Genomic DNA, 8,616 nt, shown 5'->3' on the forward strand with positions numbered 1-8,616 from the left:
CGAACTGTTTTTGTGGTGGTCGGGCAGGAGAAAACTTCCTGCGCCGGTGTTAACCTCTCTTCATTCGTGCGGGAGTCCCCATCGCCAGCTCCGGCCCCTCGCCGGTGAGCAGGGCGTGGAGTCGGGCTCCTCGGGGGCTGCCCTGCGGCAGCCGGGACACAGCCGGGACACGGCCCCGCTGAGCTGCCCGCTCTCCTCTGCAGCGTGTGCACCTCTCTGTGTCTGTAAATATATAACGCGTATATAGAAATATAGATTCTTCCCACACGTACACATGCGAGTTTCTATATATTTGAAACTTCGTTTGCACATCTCTGGATTTGCGCCGTGTACCGTGTCCTGCTGAGGCACTAGTAGTAAGTATATACTGCGTGGGGGGTTGGCACGGATTCTTTGATGAAGTTTTTTATAAGGTATTATCTTAATCTATGCAGTACATTGAAAAATACAATGATATGATTTTACATTGTATCTTTTGATTACGTTATTTTCTTAGGGGGAAGAAAAAAAAAGGCACTTTTGTGCCTTTGTGATTCCAGAGGTCATGTAGGCAGGTCCGTTCTCTCTTCTGTAATATGAATCTAGAAAAAGACAGTTCTTGTTACAGGTTGGTAAGGTGCATTGCTGTAGCTTTGTTCTTTAAGCTGTGCAGAGTATGTGGTTTCTTGTATGTTCTTATGGTCTTCTAAGAGGTGTAGTAGGAAGCACAACTCATCCAGTTATATGGTGAAAAATCTGATTTCACTAAGTTTATCTGTGTACTGAAAATGATGTGAAATAGAAGACAAAACAAAACCAAATTTGCACAATCAGTAAAGAAGCAGCAGCTCTTATCGGCAAGTAAAGCTGAAAGATGTATTTGGCTTTTTGCAGGATGCCAGACTATAGTTTCAAACAAGTTGGATTGACTGTATCCTTAGCCTCCTGTGCTACAATGACCATTAACCATTTTGGAACATCCTGCAGCATAGTCTTTATGCTCTCAGATAATGAAATAAAATCTCTGAAGCATAAGAGTTTGATATCGTAGCGAGTATATTCCTCTTGGTTATTAGCCTTAAAGATTCACGTACCTGGATTCTACTTTTAAGCTGTTAGCTCCACTTCCATGTCTCTAGCAAATATTTCTGGGAGCCCACCATTTCTACCAGTTCCACCAAAATGTTTGCTTGCAAACCAGGACTCTGAATCTGTTAACAGTTTGGATACAGTCAGGTGGCTTGTTTTAATCAGCTGTGGCGAGATTTAGGTCCTCATCAAATATCTGCTGAAAATAAACAATAGAAGTTCATTTGGTTGTGACTGTGCTGAAATAGTCTGTATTCAGATTCTGTAGGGTTTGTGAAAGAAAACTGATTTGTTGAACTGTAAAATGGAGCTGATGGTGATCGATGAGCAGACCTGGAAGTTCTGCAGAAATGGAAAACTTAGTTTAGAAGCAGAACAGGTCTTTACTTCTAGGCATGTTTCACAATATACAGGCTGTTTGAATGGCTTTTAAAGACTTTAAATGCTGTGTCTGTTTCCGCATTATAGGATGACCTGCCAGCTCCTTCCAGAACCACACTTAAAGGAGACTAAATGAAAGCTTTGCAGTGAAGTTTTTAGTTTGAACTCCATATATAGATTTAGTAAACCATAATTTCAGAAAGTCTTAAATTACCAAAGTCTGAAGTTTAAACTTGTGGTAACTAGTGAGTTACTCAGTATCTGTCCCTAACAACTTTCTACAGTGGATCAGAGCTTTAAAAAGCAATTTAGTGCAGTAGGGCAGCTTTGTACTAAAGGGATTCAGGAGCTGGAGCCTGAGCTTTGCAATACCTCTGTGTAGGTGCCCCTGTGTCTCTGTGTGTCGTGGTTCAACTGCCTGTGCCAGTCTGCAGCAGCTTGCAGAGGAACAGTGCCGTTGCGTACATACACAGGGTGACACTTCTGTGCCCCAACAGTGATGTTTAAGCCTCTTATCAGTCTGTGTGTACAGAGTGCTGTGGTCTGTGTCTGGTGGTAGTACTTCCTCTCTCTGCAATTCAAATATTTAGTCTTGAGGTTCTACTTTTTTGGTAGGTTTAGTACTTTTCTTAAGACCTTTTGTTTGTACCATATAGCCTTGGTATTTTATGCAGGATATATGATATATAATAAAACCTTAGATGTTTCCACCACTGATACATAAGAGTTGCCAAAGAATCATCTTCACCCCGCTGTCTTCCCTTCTCAGTCCAAAAGATGTTGACGTTAAAACGGACCATTACAGGAAATTACCAGAGCCATGGTGGAAGTATGAGCACTGCTGTACTTTCCATCGAGTTAGATGAAGCAGGCTTGGAGTGGAAATGGATGTGGCACTCTGCTCTCCTTATTCTAAAAGGCATTGAGGACCAAGATAATGGGATAATGCTGCTTGTGTGTGCTTGATTTGAGTTCAGCCAGTTATCTGAAATTGGGGGATACTTACAATACAAAGAAAAAAAAAAATATAGCCAAACACAACCAGAAGTAGATTCCTTTGCTAATAAATTAGTGTTCTGGATTAAAAACTTACTCATTGAGCCTTATGCTTTTTTAATAATAAATTTATTTCCAATTTGTAAAGCTGAATTTTAAAAATGGCTTTTAAAAAGTATATTCTTGATTCCTTAAAGTGGACCATGTAGCATGCTGTTCCAAGTACAGGCAGTGCCCACAGAATTTCCTTAATAAACAAAATGTAAACCAGTTATTTCTGAGAGAATTTCTCTCTGTAAAACCTGTTAAATGAATGCTGGCTTCCATTGCATCCTCTAATAGTACCAGATTAAAAAAAGCTTTAGTTTAGACTGAGATACTTAGGCATAACTTTGTTCTTTATGTGCTTCCTTTCAGTTTGTTTCCCTAAATTGATTTTGGTTGTAATATCAATTAACTATTAAAGACAATTGAAAGTGAACCAGAGTACTTACCTCACAAAACTTCTTACGGTTACATATTAACGTTTTTGACCTCTGCTGTGTTACACACCCTTTTCTGCACTGGTGTTTCTTTCTAAGCTGAGGTAACCTGAATGGGTTTCTTGGGTTACTGTGCAATCATTTGGCTGCGTTCTCCTCTGTGGCCATACGTGTACGCAGGGTGTGGAGGGGAACAAGGAACCGATTCCCTTTCTGAACTGGTACTGGTACTACTTGTATGTACAGCTTGGCTGCCCAGCGGCCAGGCTTCCTTCTGCTGCCTGTACCTTCCTCTTGGGAACGAGAGAGCTTTTCAGTAGCGGGAAAAATAGAAGCAGCACCGGTGGTTTGTGCAGAAGAGGAGGGGGCAGAGGGTGTTCGCGTCTGCCTGTGGCAGGGGCAAGCGGGAGCACTGCCGCCGGGAGCCCTTGCCAGGGCTGCGTGGCCTGCAAGTCCTTCTGCCATCCTGTACCAAGGGCCATCTGCTGCTTGTAGGACCAGTTTAAAAAAGCCAAAGCGGTGTCTGCAGACAGGCAATTGCTGCTGCTTAATACTTCTCTGCAGAAACAGTTTGAATGCAAAGAGAGTATTTCGAGTGACTTACCTCCTCGCTCTGCCACCAATGCCTCTGTCAGTCAGTGTGATAAACTCTGCTTTGTGAAGAGCAACTTTTGTAATGAGTTTCAGAATATCTTACAGACATCTGAATTTAATACCTGCTCTTTGCTAACGGACAAGGGGAGGTGGGGAGGTGAAGAGCTCCAGCACAGGCTGGCAGCCTGCCCGCTTTGCAGGCTGAGCCTGGGCGCAGCGTGCTCCTCTGTGCTGTCCCACAGACCTGCCTGGACTGTACCGGCTTCACTGTCTCTCCTTATGTTCCAGCGTATATCGGTTTGGATGACTGGATTTCTGCATAGAGAAATCCCTGTGCCCACTCAGGAAAATCAGCAGTAAACCAGCCTGGGGTTCTGCCTGGGCAAACCTCCCTCGCCTCTCACCCAAGTTAACTTTCAGTCCTGCCATAGGACTTCACTGCTATAGTCCTCCTATAGCTATAGTCCTCCTATATGCTATATAGTCCTGCTCTATGGACTTTTCAGTCCAGCTGCAAACTGGGCTTGAATCCTCTGACAGTAGCTCACTGTGCCAACCCAGGCTTGTTGGCTCCCTCCCTCCTGCAGTTATGCAGGAGCAGGGCAGAAGCCATCAAAGTCATCCAAACTGACGCCAACTCTTCAATAAGGTTGTGGCCAACGCATTGAAACAGCTTGGTTTTTAATGGGCAGGAAAGAGGCAGAAAACCAGTGGGGTGTGCCATGAATCACATTATGGCTTGGAGGCTAAATTTTGTAATGACCTTCTCATTAAAATACTATTTGAGTTTTCCTTTGGAAATGTCTGCATTAGTAATGAGTAACTCAGAGCTGATTTACAGGCTGAATTTAATCTTGAATCAAAGTGACTTAAAAGGTGATTTTTATCACAGTTTGAATGAGCAAAATCCTTGATTTAAATAACAGATATTACATTTAGTTATAAATATACAGATTTTTAGTAGCTTTCTTGAAGCAAACTAGATTCTAATTAAATAGCAACTATTAAAGCATGTTAGCTTGCAACTAGCTGAAGCTTTTGCCCAAAACATTATCTAGGTGACATTTTATTTCACGAACTCTTTATTTAGGCAGCTAGCGTAATATATTCCTATATACTTGTGCAAATTCTTGGCTTTTATTTTAAGAATGGTGAAGAACATATTCTGACTTGATACAAGTTGCACTTACATAGAGGAATTTAAAATCGATTCAAATATACAAGCTGTCTTTAAGACAAACAGAGCTCAAGATGTGCTGGACTGGGAAGAATTCTTAATGCATCCTTTTGCATTTGAAAGCAGTTTAACTGAACCAAATCCTTTGGGATTTTTGGAACAGATGATTTCTCCCACTCAAAGATTATGTTTACTCAGAGTGGTAGAGGAAAATACACTTCACCGTCCATCAGTTTCTGATCTTTGTAGCCACTATTGGTTGAACTGAAGTGATTAAATAGATTGAAACAAGGAAAAGAACATTTTTGACAAGGGTATGCTTTTGGCACTTGCGAAGTTTTGATGTATTTGCTTGCAAGTGACTTGTGGCAAGCTGATAGCTCAACTTGTCTGTAGAATATGCAAAACGTGGTTACTGCCATCAAGCTTTTGGAGATCTATATGGAGGGCTATAAAATATGGAGTGGCACAGAACTGGTGAATGGAGATCGTTTGCTGTTCTTTCCCATAAAAAATGCAAAGTGTCAAGCTTGTGAGAACCACTTTCAAAGCAAAAAGAAGGCAATTCTTCATGGAGTGAGTAGCAGAACTAGGGAGCTCTCTGCTGCAGACTCTAGAAGACTCACTGTTGGTTTTATAAGGCTAGGCTGACCAGTTTAGCTGGTTTTCTATTTCGGTTTCTATTAAACTTTGACAAACAATATTTTGCCTGAATCTTCAAATTTGTGTGTACTTAACAAAGAAATCTGAAATATGTAGTATTTAAGGATTTTTTTTTTCTTTTTTAGTTTAAACCTGCCCTGATTAAGATAAACATCTCTAATTTGGCTGCAGAAGAGAAGATCTGGAGAATAAGGTCCTGCAACGTGTTAAACTGTGACATGCCAGAAACTCTGATCTCTTGTGCCTGGTGTGGACTGGGGCAGGACCACTGAGGATACAGCTGCATAGCTCTGTCACAGCTGCACAGCTCCCATGAGGCCAGGCTAGTTCTGCTGGGAGGCCTTAAAATAAAATGAAGGTGTGAAATAAACCACTGACTGGAAGGACCCTGGTGTGACAAGTGTTTTTGATACATGGACTCGTATGGACAGCTAAGTGCTACATCTCTACTCTGAAGTACTGGGATGCGAACTAGCTCCAGTTCAGCTACCGCTTTGATGCAGCTTCCATTTGGACATCTCCAGAATCTGCCCTGTGACCCTGAGACCTCAGCTGGATGCTTTTCTACTCTCTTCTGCCTTATCTCAACACTTCAAGACATCTATTTCAAAATCATTTGTCATTTGAGCTCTGCTGTGTGACAGTGAGTGTTTGTAGTGCGATTATTTTGGTGGAGAATTACAAATGTGTGATTTTTTTTTTTTCTCTTTTTGGGGGTGCTATTTCAAACGATGATGGGATTTCAATAAGCTGAAGTATTTAGAATAAGTTCATAGTTGATATTTTGGATTTCTTTAAGCTCCGTTCTCCAGATGAGATGCAAAAAGTATCTGCAGATTTCTTTACTTTCTTGTCACTGCAAGTAAAAGAGATTCATCTGTTGAGATGATTACACAGTAAGATACAGCATGTTCAGAAAACCTTCCCTTCAATTTTCACAGATTTCTGCCCCACGCACCCCCCCTCCCCTGCCCCGCCACCTTGCTCCAAATACTGCTTCTATTTGCAGGCATTTGGGCTGTTCTGTGAAGGCTTCATGTTGAGTAAGAGCAGAGCCATCTTGGCTGGCAGGGTTCCCAGCACTCGGCTGCTTGAGTAGCTGTTGTCTGCAGCTCCTCAGGGAGTTTTGGTCACTTACAGACTTAATTTGACTTTTGAGTACTTGCTAGGTGAGAATGGGAAATGTACGGACTGCCCAACTCTACCATATTGCACTGAACAGGGAGCGGTAGGCATTGAATTCCAGCTGACTCCTTACAGTGGATCTGAGTTGCTGAGGCTATCTTATTTTTGGATGAAGGGATGCTCTGTAATATTTCGGCACAAGGAATGGTTTACTTGTTTCCTTCTACTTCTTGTCCTTAAGTAATTGTTCTTAGTTCTGACTATGTACTTGATTTTGATGCTGTAAGTAATACATTCTTTTGTACAGGAACTGGCTGCCTAGGTTCTTGAGGATAATAAAATGGACAACAATGTCAAGCGGCTTGCTTTCATGTTGACTACTAGATGTAGGGTGGGAACCAAAAAAAAAAAAAGGCCAAGGAGCTAGTTCAGAAAAATGAACTATTTAAAAAAATAATTCACTTTGCTGGAAATATTAATGATGGAATAATGCAAGTTGATTTAAAACTAGATAATACAAATATTGCATGAGAGAAATAACACAAGTAGCATAACTTAAATGACAGAAAATGAACCTTTTTTATCTAAAACCTAGAAGAACCTTTAGTATAAATGTGGCTGATGTAGCCAGCCTGCTGGGGATTGCTGAATTTGCTTCCCAGTCCCTGGAGAGATGTGATATAACTGTTAAGTAACCACAGGGTAATAATAGACTAAGTGAACTTGATCTTCATCTGTGATCAATTAGCTGCAGAGGTGAAAGCTTATGCTTTTTTGTATCTTTCTGCTCGTAACCACTTCTTCTAGGTTGTTTTTCTTTTTAACCCCACTCAGTCTATCACTGGCACTCTTGACAACCTGAGGCTGACAAGGAGCTTTACAAAAGCTATTACTGCCTCTCCTGCAGCTTGGTATCCTGATGCTTCCTCCTCTCTGTCCTTAGGGTCTGGCACAGGTTTGCCACTCAGTATAATATCTAACATAATTAGGATCTTGTGCCATGCTTGGGTTCCTAGGTTTTGCTAAAACTATACAATATCTATTAATGAAGTCATTGTTAAAACCCTTATTCAGATGCTGACAGTGAATGTGAGGGCCAGTGATGATCAGACACAAACTCTCCCTTCTAGGCTGTGAGACCCTGCACAGGGTCTGGTCACCACAAGTAATTGCTGTCAGATCTGCCTGTGTAAATTAGTTCAAGTTCAGTTTGGTTCGTAATAAAGGCAGTACAATTGCAAAGGCAGCTGACATTGACCTCACTGGAGTAGCTGAGGTGTGATGTAATCCCCCTTCCATCATGTTTAATAGCCCTGTGTCCAAAATAGTGCTGAGTGGGCATAAGGAAAAAAGGAGGAAAAAAAAAAAGGGGGAAAAAAAAAAAAAACGGCACTACTGCTGTTGCTGAGGTTTGCTTTATCCTGTGCCTGGGTAGGGAACTGTGTTTTGGTTTTGAAGATAATTGGGCTGTGTGGTGCTCACAGCGCTCTGGGTTGACAGCCCAATAAAATAATCTCTGATTTTAGAGCAGTCAAATACGTAGAATATATTTTTCCCTTTTCAGCACATTTACTTTAATCCCGTAGTAGTAAATAGCAGGCATGTGCTCAGAATATATGCCTGTAGCATCTTTTATATATATATTTACATTTATTAATGTATAATTGAAAAACAAAAAAATATTTTTCCAGTAATAGGCTTTTTATTGCTTAGTTAGTAAAATAGAAGAGTTATGATTTGTACTTCTCTGTCCTGACTGGATAAAAAAATTGAAAAGTGGAAATAACGATGGGGCTGTGGCTCAAACATGGGATTTCACAGCAAGAATGGCTTGGCTGTTGCTGGTATTTTCTTTGTGACCTCCAGAAAGTCACTTTTAACCTGTTAATTTCCACTTTGTTGCCTGTACAGTATGACTGCTAGTGCAAAGGGACTGTGCTGGGGTTTTGTACGCAGGTAAGTCTTTTAAAAATGCCTGATTTATCCAAGCATCATGCACTGCAGTCCTCCAGCGGACAGAATGTTGTCTTCTGTGTTAACTCTGTACAATATGGATTTTTTACTTAAGGCCTCCAAATATATGCCTTCTCATGTCCCTGTCGTGTGTGTCATTGTCATATCCATATCCAC

General features: G+C 41.2%; 1 protein-coding gene across 1 annotated transcript in view; it reads left to right on the plus strand.

Moving 5' to 3' along the window:
• Positions 1 to 5,917: 5,917 nt before the first annotated feature.
• Positions 5,918 to 8,616, plus strand: part of LPAR3 (lysophosphatidic acid receptor 3) — a 10,999-nt gene continuing 8,300 nt past the window's right edge. Inside the window, exon 1 of the mRNA XM_009697136.1 lies at positions 5,918 to 6,004. The gene's annotated coding sequence lies outside the window, so the exon portion shown is untranslated. The remainder of the gene's footprint in view (positions 6,005 to 8,616) is intronic.

The sequence above is a fragment of the Cariama cristata genome, unplaced genomic scaffold (genome assembly GCF_000690535.1).
Source record: "Cariama cristata isolate BGI_N322 unplaced genomic scaffold, ASM69053v1 scaffold34903, whole genome shotgun sequence".
In the NCBI taxonomy this organism is placed as follows: Eukaryota; Metazoa; Chordata; class Aves; order Cariamiformes; family Cariamidae; genus Cariama; species Cariama cristata.